General features: G+C 37.1%; 1 non-coding gene across 1 annotated transcript; it reads left to right on the top strand.

Annotated features, from left to right (window-relative positions):
• Nucleotides 1-713: 713 nt before the first annotated feature.
• LOC115940734 (U6 spliceosomal RNA) lies at nt 714-818 on the top strand. Its single transcript, XR_004075466.1, has one exon. It is a non-coding gene; the product is annotated as a U6 spliceosomal RNA (small nuclear RNA).
• Nucleotides 819-18605: the final 17787 nt, after the last annotated feature.

The following is an 18605-nucleotide window of genomic DNA, read 5'->3' as shown; positions in this document are numbered from 1 at the left end:
CATGGGGAAACAAGGAGATTCAGCAGTCTGTATCTCAGAAGAGGGCTCTCAACAGAACCTGACCATGCTACAAAATGATATCAGACTGTGAGCATCTAGAACTGTGAGAAATATATTTCTATTTTTTATAAGCTACTCAGTCTATGGTATCTTGTTACAGCAGCCCAAACTGACTAATACGAGATATTTTCAAGTTATCATGACATTAATGAACTAATATTTTAGAAGTCATAGCATGTGAAAAGTTGCTTAAGAGAAAATTCAAAATGTTGTATGTAATAGTGATAACAATAGCAATAATATATATTAAATCAGTAATATAGCTCATATTCAATAGTAGCCTCCATTTTAGTTATGGGAAGGAATTGCCCTGAATTTGACCATTGCACTGAAAAAAAAAAAAAGTATTATAACTACAGTGAACGAAGCTACAAATTCAGATTAGCTTTCAAGTTTTGATTACTGAGAACGGTTTCAAGAACATTGAATGGAGATGTACTTGTTAAACTAAAAATGTGGAATTGATAAAATTAAAGCTCTTTGATCTTTGGTTTCCAAAATCTCACAAGCTTCTTGAGGATGATGTACATGGAGAAGGAAAAAAAAAAAAAAACCTGAGGAATGTGATAGCCAGTATTCAAGAATTCCTTTAAAAATATCATATTGAAATACTTCTTGTGTTAGTGAAAATTGATTTTTATAAATGTACTTTTGTGTTCACTTCGGCAGCACATATACTACAATTGGAACAATACAGGTATTAGCATGGCCCCTGTGCAAGAATGACATGAGGAATCTGTGAAGCTTTCCATATTAAAAAATAAAAAAATACTTCTAATATTTTATTAAATTTGGAAAGTAGATACTATTTGTCCTGGATTAAGTACATATTAATAAAGGCATTGTACTGTTTAATTAGGAAGAGACCCGTGTGCTTACCCTTGCTTTCTTGTTCTCTAGTTAGTCTAGGAATCAAGAAGCACAATATTCTCCCTTAAGGCTATAATTTCTGGTAGGGATATTTCACCTACATAGTTCCCTGTTATAGATGTGCATTAAGAAGGGCATGGCTTATGTGGTCTATTTTTTCTGTTAAATATCTGTGGTACTGTATTTACCATGAATATAATGGAAAAAATATACAGCTATGTCTGGGTTGAAGCAGGCCTTTAAGTATGTACCATGAATTTGATTTACCTTGAATGTCCAATTTTCGAAGATATAAAATCACATCTTAGTGATGAAGATAGCATTTAGAACAACATGTGTTTGTTGCATTATCCAGATTGTTAAAATACACTTGGTGAAACCTTAAATACAGTGGAAATTTTTAACTCTAAATGGAGAATAGCAAAAGTGTGTATCTTAGGAAGGAATTTGCATCTCTTTCATTTCTTTAAAAGAGCAGTCTGATGACTTAAGAAAATTTAACATAGCTGGTATTTGATCACATTTTCCTCAGGCCTTTCCCCAGAAGCACAAATTATCTCAACATGTTAAAATCATGGAGTTTATATCCAGAATGATTTTCATATTTAATTCCCAATTTGAATTTATCTCATGATCTCTAAATCTTTGCAAATGCACACCTTTTTTCTTTTGGTATAGTTTAGAGAGGCATATGAAAGGCTAAGTTTTCTCATCTGTTGTGTATTTTTGTTAAGTAGTAGTTTAATATAATATTTAATTACATTTATTTTATATAAATTATATTTAAATTAATATTAAAATATAATACAATATTTGTTAAATAGTAATTTACATGATTAGCCAAGTTAGCTATAAATAGGAGTAATATACAAATATAATTAATGTATAAATAAATAAGACTCTAGCATTAGGAATAACCATAGGGTAGAATTTTTAAAGAGTTTTTATTCCATCATGAAAATACTATTCTAATTTTGAAACTTTATACCATGTCCCAGAAGTCTTCATATCATAGTCTGGCTTCATCTACCTCTCTAGATTTATCATGTACATGCCTTATCTTCTCTTGCCATACAGGTCTTTTTTCAGTGTCTTTCTTGCTCCCTCTTGCCGGAGGGCCTGGGACATTATTCTCTCCCTTTTTTACTTGGTTAATTCCTATTCACTCTTCAGATAATAGTTCAATTATCTTCCTATCAGTGAAGTCTTCCCTGAGCTTTCTATGTAAAATCCTCTTATTGCCTTATTTTCATAACACTTATTCACAGTTGAAAATTTTTCATTTTGTAGATCATTATTTCCTTTATGTCTGTATTTTCCTTACTATTCTTTGTATACCATGACATAGGGATTGTGATAGGTATGTTCATCATTTAATACCTAGTTCCCAGCATAATGCCTTGCACATCTTTTGTGCTTATTGTTGAATGGGTGGACTAAACTTGAAACTGGAAATGCCCATACTGTTTACTTCCCTGCAAATTCTCTTGAACATTTTTGTATTCTCCAGCAGAATACATGAATCTCTGAGAGCTGGAATTGTGTAATATGCAGGGGTTTCTCACAGTGTTTAACATAGTACATTGTACATAGAAGCTATTTGATAAAAGTTTAATACATATCCAGATGACATGAATAAGTAAAAATTATGTGGTTTAAAGTTTATGTATTTAATTCACCTCATACCATTTACAGATGAAAATCAAGAAAAATAGTAATTTTTATACTAATTCTCACCCCTGACATATATTTCCAGTGTCCCCTAAGTTAACATAGAAAATATAGCTGTCAGAGGAGTGCTAAATAAGAGTAAGCAAAAAGAAATTCTCATTTCACACTCTCTGGGGTAAGAGTAGTGTATTAACATGTATGTGTATATATACTCATAGCTTCCTCTTGAGTAGGCACATCAACAGCTGCCGGGGGGATGTGTGCCAGAGGCTTTCAAAAATGCCTAAACACATCATAATCCTTGTCTGGTCTGGCCCCAGTATTTAAAATTCTCACAGTAATTTCTTATTTCATTAGGTAGCCAGAGACTTCTGTTAACAGGATGTCAATTTTGTTATATGAGGTTACTGCACTAAGCAGTAGTGGTCATTTACCCTTGATTTAGGTTAGTGTAACAATAAACCAACAAAGGGTTGCATTTTGTTGAAGGTGAAGAGATCAGCTAAAGTGTGACTAATGGCACACTTCTCAGGATGTGGCATAGATTAGAGAATGAAAGATCGGGGAGGATGGAAGCAATAAATAGGAAGCATTTGACTGGAGGAGAAACAATGAAAGGGAGAAGTACAAGTACAAAATTTGGAACCAGGAGCTAAGGAATTAAAATTCTAGTTGTGTAATGTCCTAGATCTATGATTTTGGGAGAGTTACTTAATCTCTGAAAATCAATTTAGTCAATATCAAATGCTATACAAAAACATTGAAAATTATTTCTATGTAGCAAGGGCAATAAGTATTAGTTGAACCTAAAAAATCATTTATTTTACCATTTATCAAATGTATTAGTTATTCTTATAATATCAATTCAAAATAATGTTAGGCATCAACACTTCCTGGCTAATTTTAATCTCAACTAGGCTAATTGGGCAGCATTTCCAATATGCAGAAACCCATCAACAAGGATCTTTGAGTGCTTAGTATGTACCTCATATAAGGTACTATGAAAAGAATGAGGTATGATTCCGCCATATGAAGAATTTAATATAGAATCCAGGAGGTGGATTTGGTGGACATGGAGAAATAGTTTACAATTATTCATTCAACAGGTTTATTGAATTTTATTATCATACCAAGCACAGTTTAGGCACTAGGATACCAATATGAGAAATTGAAATACTCTTGAAGTGTAAATTTTATAGAGAAGGCAGACAATAGATTAAAAAATAAATCTATAATGGCCAAGTGGAGATAAGTCGTATGAAGAAAAATAGAACAGGGAAAAAGGAATAGTGACAGGGGAGTGATTTTATATACAAATTTTATATATAAAAATTATCTCTATGTTAAGAAAGCATTTGAGCTGACATCTGAATAAGTGAGCAAACAAGCCACATGAATGTCTAGGGGGAAAGATGTTAGGCAGAGGAAAAACCAGTGCAAATGTCCTGAAGCAGGTGCATGACTGGCATGTTTAAGGGATAACCAGGAAGTCATTGTGGCTGGAATGAAATAAAAGGAGAGATAGTAGGACATGAAGTCAGAATGGTAGCAGAGGGGTAAGATCATATAGCCTTATATAGATTATTTTTATAAACCAGGGGCCATCAGGATTCATTGGGTGTCGAACTCATGATCTGACATATATTTTATAACCATCACTTTGGCTGCTGTGAGGAGAATAAAGTGATGAATGAACAAGAGTGGAAGCAGAGAGACTAGTTAAGAAGCTATTGCATTAGTCCAGATAAGAGATGATAGTGGGTTGGAGCAGGGTATTTCATTTATAGTATTGAGTATGAGAAGACTTCGTTTATAAGTATACTAAAATATAGGGCAAAGTTAATCTATTATTAGACTTCCTGTGGGGTGTAAGAGAGAATCAAAGATGACTTCAAAGTTTATAGGGGGGCATCAAATATTTGGATTTATATGTGCTGTTTGTGATGTTTATCAGGCATATGAAAGATGTATTTGGATGGCAAATAAGTACATGAAAAGTTCTCCACATCATTAATTATCAGGGAAATGTAAATTATAATCATGAGATTTTACTACATAACCACTTTAATAGCAAAAATTAAAAACACTGATAAAGTTATAGCAAGGATGTGGAACAATTGGAACACTCATATAATGCTTGTAGGAATGTAAAATGGTACAACTACTTTGGAAAATAGTTTTCCAGTTTCCTATAAATTTAGATATATACTTATTTTCTGACCCAGCATTACTACTGTTAGGTATTTGCTAAGGTATTGTATTTAAGAGAAATGAAAACATATGTCCACAAAAAGACCTATGTATGAATATTCATAACAGCATTATTTATAATAGCTAAAACATGAGAACCACCCAAACATCCATTAACAGGTAAATGGATAAAAAAATTGTTGTATATCCAGAGAATATAATATTATTCAGTATTAAAGAGAAATAAATTACTATTTTATGCAACAATGTGGATGAATCTTAAAATTATTATTCGAAGATTTTAAGAGTACATTATTGTGTGATTCCATTTATTTTTTTTATTTAAATTCGATTAGCCAACATATACTACATCATTAATTTCAGATGTAGAGTTCAATAATTCATCAGTTACACATTACACCCAGTGCTCATCACATCATGTGCCCTCCTTAATGCCCATCACCCAATTACCCTGTCCTGACACTCACACCCTCTCCAGTAACCCTCAGGTTATTTCCTATATTTAAGAGTTTCTCATGGATTTTCTCCCTCTCTGATATCTTCCCATTCAGTTTTACCTCCCTTCCCTTATGATCTTCTGCACTGTTTCTTATGTTCCACATATGAATGAAACCATATGATAATTGTCTTTCTCTGATATACTTATTTTGCTCAGCATAATACCCTCCAATTCCATCCATGTCAATGTAAATGGTAAGTATTCATCCTTTCTGATGGATGAGTAATATTCCATTGTATCCACATCTTTATCCATTCATCTGTCGTTGGACATCTGGACTCTTTCCATAGTTTGGCTGTTGTGGATATTGTTGCTATAAACATTGGAGTGCAGGTGCCCCTTCGGATCAATATATTTGTGTCTTTGGGGTAAATACCTAGTAGTGCAACTGCTGGGTCGTAGGATAGCTCTATTTTTAACGTCTTGAGGAACTTCCATACTGCTTTCCAGAGTGGCTGTACCAGTTGACATTCCCACCAACAGTGTAAGAGGGTTCCCCTTTCTCCACATCCTCACCAACATTTGTTTGCTGACTTGTTAATTTTAACCATTCTGACTGATGTGAGATGGTATCTCACTGTGGTTTTGATTTGTATTTCCCTGATGCCAAGTGATGTTGAGCCTTTTTTCATGTGTCTCTTGGCCATCTGGATGTCTTCTTTGGAGAAATGTCTGTTCATATCTTCTGCCCATTTTTTCACTGGATTTTTTGTTTTTTTGGGTGTTGAGTTTGATAAGTTCTTTATAGAGCTTGGATATCAGCCCTTTATCTGATATGTCATTTGCAAATATCTTCTCCCATTCCATAGGTTGCCTTTTAGTTTTGTTGACTGTTTCCTTTGTTGTGCAAAAGATTTTTATCTTGATGAAGTCTCAATAGTTCATTTTTGCTTTTATTTCCCTTGCCTTTGGAGACGTGTCTAGTAAGAAGTTGCTATAGCCAAGGTCAAAGAGGTAGCAACCTGTGTTCTCCTCTAGGATTTTGATGGATTCCTGTCTCACATTTAGGTCTTCCATCCATTTTGAGTTTATCTTTGTGTATGGTGTAATAAAATAGTCCAGTTTCATTCTTCTGCATGTGGCTGTCCAATTTTCCCAACACCATTTGTTGAAGAGACTATCTTTTTTCCACTGGATACTCGTTCCTGCTTTGTCAAAGATTAGTTGACCATGGAGTTGAAGGTCCTTTTCTGGATTCTCAGTTCTTTTACATTGATCTATGTGTCTGTTTTTGTGCCAGTACCATACTGTCTTGATGATCACAGCTTTATATTATAACTTTTTATTATAGCTTGAAGTCCGAAATTGTGATGCCAGCAGCTTTCGTTTTCTTTTTCAACATTCCTCTGGCTCTTCAGGGTCTTTCTGGTTCAACACAAATTTTAAGATTATTTGTTCCAGATTTGTGAAAAATATCAATGGTATTTTGATAGGGATTGCATTAAATGTGCAGATTGCTCTGGGTAGCAGAGACGTTGTAACAATATTTTTTCTTCTAATCCATGAGCATGGAAAGTTTTTCCATTTCTTTGTGTGCTCTTCAATTTCTTTTAGAAGTGTTCTATGGTTTTCAGAGTACAGATCTTTTATCTCTTTGGTTAGATTTATTCCTAGGTATCTTATGGTTTTTGGTACAGTGGTAAATGGGATTGATTCCTTAATTTCTCTTTCTTCTGTCTCATTGTTAGTGTATAGAAATACAACTCATTTCTGTGACTTGATTTTCTATCCTGCCACGTTGCTGAATTCCTGTATGAGTTCTAGCAATTTTGGGTTGGAGTCTTTTGGGTTTTCCACATAAAGTATCATGTCATCTGTGAAGAGTAAAGGTTTGACTTCTTTGCCAATTTGAATGCCTTTTATTTCTTTTTGTTGTCTGCTTGCTGAGGCTAGGACTTCTAGTACTGTGTTGAACAACAGTGGTGAGAGTGGGCATCCCTGTCATGTTCTTGACCTTAGCAGAAAAGCTCTCAGTTTTTCCTGTTGAGAATGATATTTGCTGGGATGCCTGGGTGGCTCAGTCGGCTATGTGTCTGCTTTTGGCTCAGGTCATGATCTCAGGGTTCTGGGATCAAGTCCAGCATTGGGCTCCTTGCTCAGCAGGGAGCCTGCTTCTCTCTCTGCCTGCTGCTCCCCCTTCTTTACTCTCTCTCTGACAAATAAATAAAATCTTTAAAAAAAAAAAGAGAGAGAATGATATTTGCTGTGGGCTTTTCATATATGATATTGAGGTATGTTCCTTATGTCCATACACTGTGGAGAGTTTTAATCAAGAAAGAATGCTGTATTTGGCAAATGCTTTTTCTGGATCAATTGAGAGGATCATATGGTTCTTGTCCTTTATTTTATTAATGTGATGTATCACGTTGATGGATTTGTGAATGTGAACCATCCTTGAAGCCCAGGAATAAATCCCACTTGTTTATAATGAATAATCCTTCTAATGTACTGTTGGATCTTATTAGCTAGCATCTAGGTGAGAATTTTGGCATCCATGTTCATCACGTATATTGGTCTGTAATTCTCCTTTTTGGTGGGGTCTTTATCTAGTTTTGGGATCAAGGTAATGCTGGCCTCATAGACTGGTTTGAAAGTTTTCCTTCCATTTCTATTTTTTGGAACAGTTTCAGAAGAACAGGTATTAATTCTTCTTTAAATGTTTGGTAGAATTCCCCTGTGAAGCCGTCCGGCCCTGGACTCTTGTTTATTGGGAGATTTTTGATTACTGATTCAATTTTTTTTTTTGTTGGTTATGGGTCTGTTCAGGTTTTCTATTCTTGTTTCAGTTTTGGTAGTTTATATGTCTCTAGGAATGCATCCATTTCTTCCAGATTGACTAATTTTTGGCATATAATTGCTCATAATAGTTCTTATAAATGTTTGTGTTTCCTTGGTGCTGATTGTGATCTCTCCTCTTTCATTCATGATTTTATTTATTTGGGTCCTATCACTTTTCTTTTTGATAAGTGTGGCTAGGGGTTTATTAATCTTGTTAATTCTTTCAAAGAACCAGCTTCTAGTTTCATTGATCTGTTCTACTGTTCTTTTGGTTTCTATTTCATTGATTTCTGCTCTGATCTTTATTATTTCTTTTCTCCTGCTGGGTTTAGGCTTTATTTGCTGTTCTTTCTCCAGCTTCTTTAGGTGCAAGGTTAGTTTGTGTATTTGAGACCTTTCTAATTTTTGGGGGAAAGGCCTATATTGCTATGTACTTCCCTCTTAGGGCCACCTTTGCTGTATCTCAAAGATTTTGAACAGTTGTGTTTTCATTTTCATTTGCTTCCATGAATTTTTTAGATTCTTCTTTAATTTCCTGGTTGACCCATTCATTCTTTAGTAGGATGCTCCCTAACCTCCAAGGATTTGAGTTCCTTCCAAATTTTCTTTTGTGGTTGAGTTCAAGTTTCAAAACATTGTGGTCTGAAAATATGCAGGGAATAATCTCAATATTTTGTTACTGGTTGAGACCTGATTCCTGACCCAGTATGTGATCTATTCTGGAGAATGTTCCATGTGCACTTGAGAAGAATGTGTATTCTGTTGCTTTAGGATGGAATGCTCTTTCTATATATATGTGAAGTCAATCTGGTCTGCAGTGTCTTTCAAAGCCCTTGTTTCCTTGTTGATCTTCTGCTTAAATGATCTGTCCATTGCTGTGAGTTGGGTGTTAAAGTCCCCTACTATTATTGTAGTATTATCAATGTGTTTCTTTAATTTGGTTATTAATTGGTTTGTGTATTTGGCTGCTCCTAGGTTAGGAGCATAAATATTTATAATTGTTAGACCTTGTTGGATAGACTCTTTAAATATGACATAGTGTCCCTCTTTAACCCTTACTATAGTCTTTGGTTTAAAATCTAATTTGTCTGATGTAAGAATTGCTACCCAAGCTTTCTTTTGATGTCCATTAGCATGATAAATGGTTCTCTACCTCCCCCCAGTTTCAATCTGGAGGTGTCCTTGGGTCTACAATGAGTCTCTTGTAGACAGGATATGGATGGGTCTTGCTTTTTTAAAAAGTATTTTATTTATTTAAGAGAGAGAGAGCACAAGCAGAGGGAGCAGCAGGCAGAGGGAGAGGGAGAAGCAGGCTACCTGCTGAGCAGAGAGCCCAATGTGGGGCTTGATCCTAGGACCCTGGGATCATGACCTAAGTGAAAAGCAGATGCTTAACGACTGAGCCATCCAGGCACCCCCAGTCTTGCTTTTTTATCCAATCTGATACCCTGTGTCTTTTGATTGGAACATTTAGCCCATTTGCATTCAGAATAACTGTTGAAAGATATGAATTTAGTGCCATTGTATTACCTGTAAATTCCCTGTTTCTATAGATTGTCTCTCTCTCTCTCTTTTTTTTTTTTTTTAAAGATTTCATCTACCCGACAGAGAGAGACACAGCAAGAGAGGGAACACAAGCAGGGGGAGTGGGAGAGGGAGAAGCAGGCCTCCCGCCGAGCAGGGAGCCCGATGCGGGGCTCGATCCCAGGACCCTGGGATCATGACCTGAGCCGAAGGCAGCCGCCCAACGACTGAGCCACCCAGGCGCCCCTCTCTTTTTTTTTTTTTTTTTTTTTTCATGTCTATGGTACTTTTGGGCTCTGTTCACTCACAGGATCCCCTTCAATATTTCTTGCAGGGTTGGTTTAGTGATCACAAATTCTTTTAGTTTCTGTTTGTCCTGGAAGCTCTTTATCTCTCTTGTCATTCTGAATGACAGCCTTGCTATTTAAAGTACTAAATTGAGAGGATCATATGGTTCTTGTCTATCCTTTTATTAATGTGATGTATCACACTGATTTGTGAATGTTGTACCACCGTTGTAGACCAGGGATAATCCCACTTGGTTGTGGTGAATAATTCTTTTAATGTACTGTTGGATCCTATTGGCTAGTATCTTGGTGAGTAATTTGACATCCATGTTCATCAGGAAAATTGGTCTGTAATTCTCCTCTTTGATGGGGCCTTTGTCTGGTTTTGGGATCAAGATAATGCTGGCCTCATAAAATGAGTTTGGAAGTTTTCCTTCCATTTCTATTTTTTGAAACAGCTTTAGTAGAAAAGTATTATTTCTTACTTAAATATTTGGTAGAATACCCCCTGGGAAGCCATCTGGCCCTGGACTCCTGTTTTTTGGGAGATTTTCGATTACTGCTTCAATTTCCTGTTGGTTATGGTTCTGTTCAGGTTTCCTATTTTTTTCCTGTTTCAGTTTTGGTAGTTTATAAGTTTCCAGGAATGCATCCATTTCTTCCAGATTGCCTAATGTTGTCATATAGTTGCTCATAATATGTTCTTAAAATTGTATTTCCTTGGTATTGGTTGTGATCGCTCCCCTTTCATTCATGATTTTATTAACTTGGTTCCTTTTTTTTTTCTTTTTGACAAGTCTGGCTAGGGGCTTATTGATCTTATTAATTTTTTCAAAGAACCAGCTCCTAGTTTCGTTGATATGTTCTGCTATTCTTTTTGTTTCTATTTCATTGATTTCTGCTCTAATTTTTATTAATTCTCTTCTTCTGCTGGATTTAGGCTTTATTTTCTGTTATTTCTCCAACTCTTTTAGGTGTAAGGTTAGCTTGTGTATTTGAAACCTTTCTTGTTCCTTGAGAAAGGCTTGTATTGCTATATACTTCCCTCTTAGGACCTCCTTTGCTACATCTGAAAGGTTTTGAACAGTTGTATTTTCATTTTCATTTGTTTCCATGAATTTAAAAATTCTTTAATTTCCTTGTTGACTCATTCATTCTTTAGTAGGATGCTCTTTAACTTCCATATCTGAGTTCTTTCCAAATTTCCTCTTGTGATTGAGTTCAATTTTGAAAGCATTGTGGTCTGAAAATATGCAGGAATGATTCCCATCTTTTGGTACCAGTTGAAACCTGATTTTTGACCCAATATGTGATCTACTCTGGAGAATTTTCCATGTGCACTTGAGAAGAATGTGTATTCTGTTGTTTCAGGATGGAATGCTCTGAATGTATCTGTGAAGTCACTCTGGTCCAGCGTGTCATTCAAAGCCCTTGTTTCCTTGCTGATCTTCTACTTACATGATCTGTCCATTGCAGTGAGTAGAATGTTAATGTCCCTTACGATTATTGTGTTATTATAAATGAATTTCTTTACTTTTGTTATTAATTGGTTTATATAATTGGCTGCTCCCAAGTTAGGGGCATAAATATTTACAATTATTTGATCTTCTTGTTGGATAGACCCTTTAATTATGATATAATGTCCTTCCTCATCCCTTATTACAGTTTTTGATTTAAAATCTAATTTTTCTGATACAAGGATTGCTACCCCAGCTTTCTTTGATGTCCATTAGCATGATAAATGTTTCTCCACCCCCTCACTTTCAATCTGGAGGTGTATTTGGGTCTAAAATGAGTCTATTGCCAACATACTGATGGGTCTTGTTTTTTTGTCCAGTCTGATACATTGAGTCTTTTGATTGGAGCATTTAGCCCATTTATATTTAGAGTAACTATTGAAAGATATGAATTTAGTGCCATTGTATTACCTGTAAAGTCAGTGTTTCTGTATATTGTCTCTGTTCCTTTCTGGTCTATGTTATTTTGGGACTCTCTCTTCGCTTAAAGGATCCCCCTTCAATATTTCTTGCAAGGCTGGTTTAGTGATCACAAATTCTTTCAGTTTCTGTTTGTGCTGGAAGCTTTTTACCTCTCCTTCTATTTTCTATTTTGAATGACAGCCTTGCTGGAAAAGTATTTTTGGCTGTATATTTTTCTCATTTAGCACCCTGAATATATCATGCCAACCCTTTCTGGCCTACCAGGTCTCTGTGGATAAGTCTGCTGCCAGTGTAATGTTCCTACCCTTGTAGGTTAAGAAGTTCTTGTCTCGAGCTGCTTCCAGGATTTTCTCTTTATCTCTGAAATTTGCAAGCTACACTATTACATGGTGGGGTGTTGGTCTATTTTTATTGATTTTGGGGGGGTTCTCTCTACCTCCTGGACTTGAATGCCTGTTTCCTTCCCCAGATTAGGGAAGTTCTCAGCTATGATTTGCTCAAATATACCTTTTGTCCCTCTCTTTCTTCTTCTTCTGGGACCCAAATAATTCTAATATTGTTTCATTTTATGGTATTGCTGATTTCTTGAAGCCTCCCCTCATGGTCCATTTGTTGTGTTTCTCTTTTCCTCAGCTTCCTTCCTTTCCATCATCTTGTCTTCTATGTCACTGACTCTCTCTTTTGCCTCATTCTAGCTGTTAGGGCATCCATTTTAGACTGCATCTCAGTTAAAGCATTTGTAATTTAGGCCTAATTAGATTTTATTTCTGCACTAAGAGATTCTCTACTGTCTTTTACACCTTTTTCAAGCTCAGCTAGTAACATTATAATCATTATCCTGAATTCCACCTCTGACATTTTGTTTATATCTATATCGATTAGATCTGTGGTTGAGAGCTTTATCTCTGGTTCTTTCTTTTGTTGTGAATTCCTCCATCTAATCATTTTTCCCAGAGAAGAATAGATGAACAAGAAAACAAAATTAAAAAAAATCAACCACAACTCAAGCGAAATACACAGAGAAATCCAAAGAGGTCAGAAACCAAAAAAGAAAAAGAAAAAAAGGGGGGGTAAAGAGAGAATACAATCTCACAGGAGGACAAAATAGGGTGATCCACTTGGTCCTTGGTATATTTTGGTGTGTTTGTTAGAATACACTAAATCCCAAAATTGTAAAGAATGTAAAAAGTGAAAGGAAACCAAAATGAAGTGTGTGTGTGTGTGTGTGTGTATAAAATGTAAATGTAAAAATTAAAATTAAAAAAAGATGTAAAAACAAAGAGTTGATCAAATAAGAGACTAGTTGAGAAGGAAAAAATGAAAAAAGAAAATTTTAAACTGAAGGACTAAAGACTCATGCAAAAAAATCTCTAATTCTATATACTATTTTCCCCTAGTGCAGGAGTTTTTCAGTTCTGAGTGATCTATAAATTTAGTATTTGCCTGAAGGTCCTGCTCATCTTCTGGGGTAGGGGCCTGTTGCACTGATTCTCTGGTGTCTTTGCCTGGGCAGAGTTGCACCACCCCTTGCCAGGGGGCCAGGCTCAGTGTAAGCTGCTTCAGGTTGCTCTATGTGGCTTTTGTTCCCTGAAGGCTTTCACATGACTTTAGAAGATGGGAAAAAAATGTAAAAAATGGTGATGCCCCGATCTCCAACCCCAGAGCTGAACAATCATGGTCCCCATTCTTTAGTGCACCCTCAGGGAAAGGCAGTCAATCCCTTTCATGTGCACCAAACTCTGAAGACTCTTGCAGTGCACACCTGCACCAATCCTCCCAGGGGATGGAGGGGTGTGTCACCTCAGCCCTGCTTCTCTCTGAGCCCCTGCTCAGGGAGTTGTTGCCTGATCATGTGTGCACCTGCACCACTCTTCCCAGGGGAAGGAGCCAGATCTCACAGTGATTGTCTCTTGCTAGGCCCCTGCTTGGAGAGCAGTTGCCTGATCCTGCCATGGTTCATGGTTTATGGCAACACCTAGCTGAGAGGCCACTCCGGGGCTCAACTGGATTCCCTACTCCAATGTTTGGAAACTCTGCTGTGCTCAGGCATCCCCATTCGTTCTGTGGCCATGGGGATCCTGAGACCACATTGTCCCACCTAGGTTTCTGCCCTGCTTTACCACCTCGCCACCTTTCAGGCAGGGACATCCCTCACAGGAGCAGACTTCTAAGAGTTCCTATTTTGCCATCCACTGCTATATCATTTTCTGGTAGCTGACATACAGAGACTTCATTCTCCTGTGGTTTATCTTCCAATATATCCCCTTAGATTCACATCTCCACACCTCCTACCTTGAAAAAATTCTATTTGTAGAACTGCAGCAATTCTTTTCTTAGATCTCAGTTTGAATTCACAGGTGTTCAGAATGATTTGATCAATATCTAGCTGAATTCAAGGGGCGAGATGAAATGTGGGTCCCCTACTCTCTTGCCATCTTCATTCCCTCCATATGATTCCATTTATATGAAACCCTAAAACAAGCAATAATAATCTATAATGATAGAAAGCAGATCAGTGTTTCACCATCCTACTTTATTTGGTCCTGAGATATTTCCTGCAATACAGGAATTTCAGCACTAAACCCAGAATAGTTCCTGGAAAACCAGAACAGGTGGTCAATGTGTAAGGCTGGGGACAGGGATTTACTGGGAAAGAGCCCAAAGGAACTTTTTGGGGGTGAAGGAAATGTTCTATATTTGGATTATAGTAGTAGTTTCAAGGGTATATTCATTTGTTAAAGCTCATCAAAATATATACTTAATTTTGAACATTTTTATTGGATATAAAGTCTATACCAGTGAAGTTTATTAAAAAATAAAACATAAACATTTAGTGGTAAGTTATATAAAATATAACTTTTTAAAAAACATATGCACTGATATCTTCATTGTTTTTTGTCTCAAAAGAAGTGGTCAAATAAATTCTAGTGTAAGAGAATGTTTCTGAAGTGACTCTGATGCTGGATACTTATAAAAATCACAAGAATTCTGTCAAGTTAAACCTCTGAATGATTCTTGGGGGTTCCATATAAACTTATTTTGACCAAAGACCAATAATGCATTTTATCACATTGATGATAAGACCATATCTGATCCTAAATTTTTGATTTGTCTGGATAAATTCAAAATTGTTTATAGAGTATAGAAGATGATAACCAAACATGAAATATTTCTCAGATATGATCACATTATATTTCTAGATATATTTCAAGCTCTGGAAAGGTAAATTCAGACCACAAGGGAAACGAATATTATCAGGAACATTTTTCTGTGCATTTTAAAGTAATGTCAGTATTACCAGATATAATCCTGGATAACTCATGGTGAATAATGGGGGCAAATGTAAATGACAATTGTCCACTGAAGTTAGATTTTTAAATTTTTTTACAAAATAACCATAGTAGGAGGAGGGGGCAAAGATGGCAGAAGAGTAGGGAACCCTATTTCAACCAGTCCCCTGAATTGAGCTGGATATCATCCAGACAGCTGTGAACACCCATGAAATCAGCCTGAGATGTAAGAAGATATATCTGGATCTCTTCAAACAATATCCCCAGCAGTTGGATTCAAGGTATGAAGTGGGGAGCCGAGATTCTGTGGGCAGATATCGGAAGATAAACAGAAGGGGGAGGGAGCCTCCAGGATCCTGCACCGCTGGAGCACAAAAACCTTCCACACTGGAGACTGGGTACAGACTTGCAGACCAGTAGCAGTGGGGAAAAGACTTTAGGGCAGCCCCCCAGACTGAAACCTGGAGCTGTGGGGGTGCGTGTAGGAACTAGGGGCAGCAGGTGATTTTAGAAGCACAAATGGCAGAGATGTGCCTGGACGTGGAAGCGAGGGCTGGGAGTGCTGCTGTGGGGCACACAACCCAGGACATGGTGGTTTTAGCAGCACAGACGAAAATGGAGACAGTGTGGTCCAGAGAGCTCACTGAAGAACAGACTGCGATCATTCTGTTCTGAGATAGAGGTTTGGAAATGGGCAATTCTTTTTTTTTTTTTTTTTAAGATTTTATTTATTTATTTGACAGAGAGAGACACAGCGAGAGAGGTAACACAAGCAGGGGAAGTGGGGGAGGGAGAAGCAGACTTCCTGCCAAGCAGGGAGCCTGAAGTGGGGGTTGATCCCAGGACCCTGGGACCATGACCTGAGCTGAAGGCAGAGGCTTAGTGACAGAGCCACCCAGGCACCGCTGGAAATGGTCACTTCTGCTCTGACTCTTGGAAGAGAAGCAGAAATCCACCAGGGAAAGCTGCAGAGAACAAAAGCCCCCCAAAACCGGTTTTCACTGAGCCCATCCCCCCCACAGGGGGCAAGGCAACTCTTCCCAAACAGGGTTGCCTGAGTAACAGTGCGGCAAGCTGCTCCCCTAGAACACAGGCTGGAAGAAGAAGAGGCCAATAACCCTAAAGTCCCTACAAAACAGGTGCAACTTGCTTGGGTTGTGGTCAATAGTTTGGACTCTGTATATTCCCTCAACCATCCCTCAACAGAATGTAACCCCCAAAATAGGAAAGACTCAGAGACTGTGATTTCTGCCACAGATTTACAAATGTATACAGATATAACCAAGATGTTGGAAATGGAATTCAGGGTAGCAATTGTGAAAACAATAGCTAGAATGGAGAAATCGATAAATGGCAACATAGAGTCTCTAAGGGCAGAAATGAAAGCTGAACTGGCAGAACTTAACAATGCTATCAGTGAGATCCAATCTAATCTAGATAATCTAACAGCTAGGGTAAGCAAGGTAGAAGAATGAATTAGTGATCCAGGAGACCAACTGATAGAAAAGAAGGGAAAAGAGGAGGCCAGGGAAAAACAACTCAAAATCCATGAAAATAGAATCAGAGAAATAAGTGACACCATGAAGCGTTCCAATGTCAGAATTATTGGGATCCCGGAGAGGGTGGAGAGAGAGAGAAGACTAGAAGATATATTTGAGCAAATTGTAGCTGAGAACTTCCCTAATCTGGGGAATGAAATAAACATTCGTTTCATAGAGGCAGAGAGGATCCCCCCCACCCCAGATCAAGGAGAACAGACAAAGGCCCTGCATGTAATAGTAAAACTTGCAAATCTTAGATCCAAAGAAACCATCTTAAGGGCAGTTAGGAGTAAGAGATTCCTTACATACAGAGGGAGGAACATCAGAATAACGTCAGACCTATCCACAGAGACCTGGAAGCCAGAAAGAGCTGGCAAGACATATTCAGGGTACTAAACGAGAAGAACACACAGCCAAGACTACATTATCTGGCAAGGCTGTCATTTAGAATGGATGGAGAGATGCAGAGCTTCCAAGACTGGCAGAAACTGAAAGAATATGTGACCACTAAGCCAGCCCCACAAGAAATATTAAGGGGGGTTCTATAGAAGGAGAAAGACCCCAAGAGTGATACAGAACAGAAATTTACAGAGACAAACTATAGAAACAAGGTCTTCACAGGCAACATGATGACAATAAATTCATATCTTTCAATAATCACTCTCTCATCAGGCATGGAGCCTGATGCAGGGCTGGATCTCAGGACCATGAGATCATGACCTGAGCTGAAATCAAGAGTCTGATGCTCAACCAACTGAGCCACCCAGGCGCACCTATTAGATACTTTGAAGACAAATTAGTGATAGCTATGAAGAAAACTAAACAAAGTTGAAGCAGTTATTAATTCTAGAAAAAATGCATAGCTGTACAAGAAAGAAAGTGATATTATGCCACACTGATTGATTCAACTTAAAAAAATATTTATGTAGTCCTAATAATTTAAGGCTTGAATACTGATTTAACAAATAAATAATGATATATCCATACTGGAAAGATGAAGTTTTAGAAGTGTGTGTGTTACTGAATATTCTGAAGTCAGAAGTCAGTAATTAATATTTAAATGAAAAAAATTCAAGAAATAACAATGATAAAATAAAACCATTAAAAGAGTTGAGTGTAGTTGCTTCTGGCGTGTAGGAAGTGCTATGGGCTTCCATTTTTCATTATGAGACTTGTAGTACTTTTGCCTTTTAAAAACATCTATGTATATTTCCTAAATAAAAATAAAAAAAATAACTAGTAATCAGAAAAAATATTTTCATGGGTATATACTGAGAACAAATATCATTGTGCCCTACAACATGTTGTACGTAGGGCAGGGGTGGGGATTCTAGAAAATCCAACTCTTTCAAATGTACTTCACTAATTAATTACCCTGATGACAGCTCCAGATTCTTTACTGATCTTTGTATTGACTCTGAGCTTTGAGTATATCTGAGGCTTTCTTGGAAAGAACTGTTCCCAATTCTGCAATAGACCATACTTATTTTAGGCCATAGCTTTATTGCCTTAGAGTTTTTACTATTGGAAAGTGGAGGAAAGAGAGAAGAGGAGAAATAACAAATAGGAAATTGAGATAATCAGAGATAATGTGAAATTATTTATTCATCATGCATCTAGCACAGTGCCAGGTAATGAGATTGAAAAGCTAGATAAGACATATTTTGTATCTTCAATGAGCACTCATTTTGAGAGAAAGATAGATTTTTTTTAAAGATTTTATTTATTTATTTGAGAGAGAGAGAGAATGAGAGAGAGCACATGAGAAGGGGAAGGGTCAGAGGGAGAAGCGAGCTCCCTGCTGAGCAGGGAGCCCGATGCAGGACTCGATCCCAGGACTCCAGGATCGTGACCTGAGCCAAAGGCAGTCGCCCAATCAACTGAGCCACCCAGGCACCCGAGAGAAAGATAGATTTATAAACAATTTAAAGCTA

The sequence above is a fragment of the Leptonychotes weddellii genome, chromosome X (assembly GCF_054177405.1).
Source record: "Leptonychotes weddellii isolate Sample4059 chromosome X, ASM5417740v2, whole genome shotgun sequence".
In the NCBI taxonomy this organism is placed as follows: domain Eukaryota; kingdom Metazoa; phylum Chordata; class Mammalia; order Carnivora; family Phocidae; genus Leptonychotes; species Leptonychotes weddellii.
This window is presented reverse-complemented; position numbering and strand designations above follow the sequence as displayed.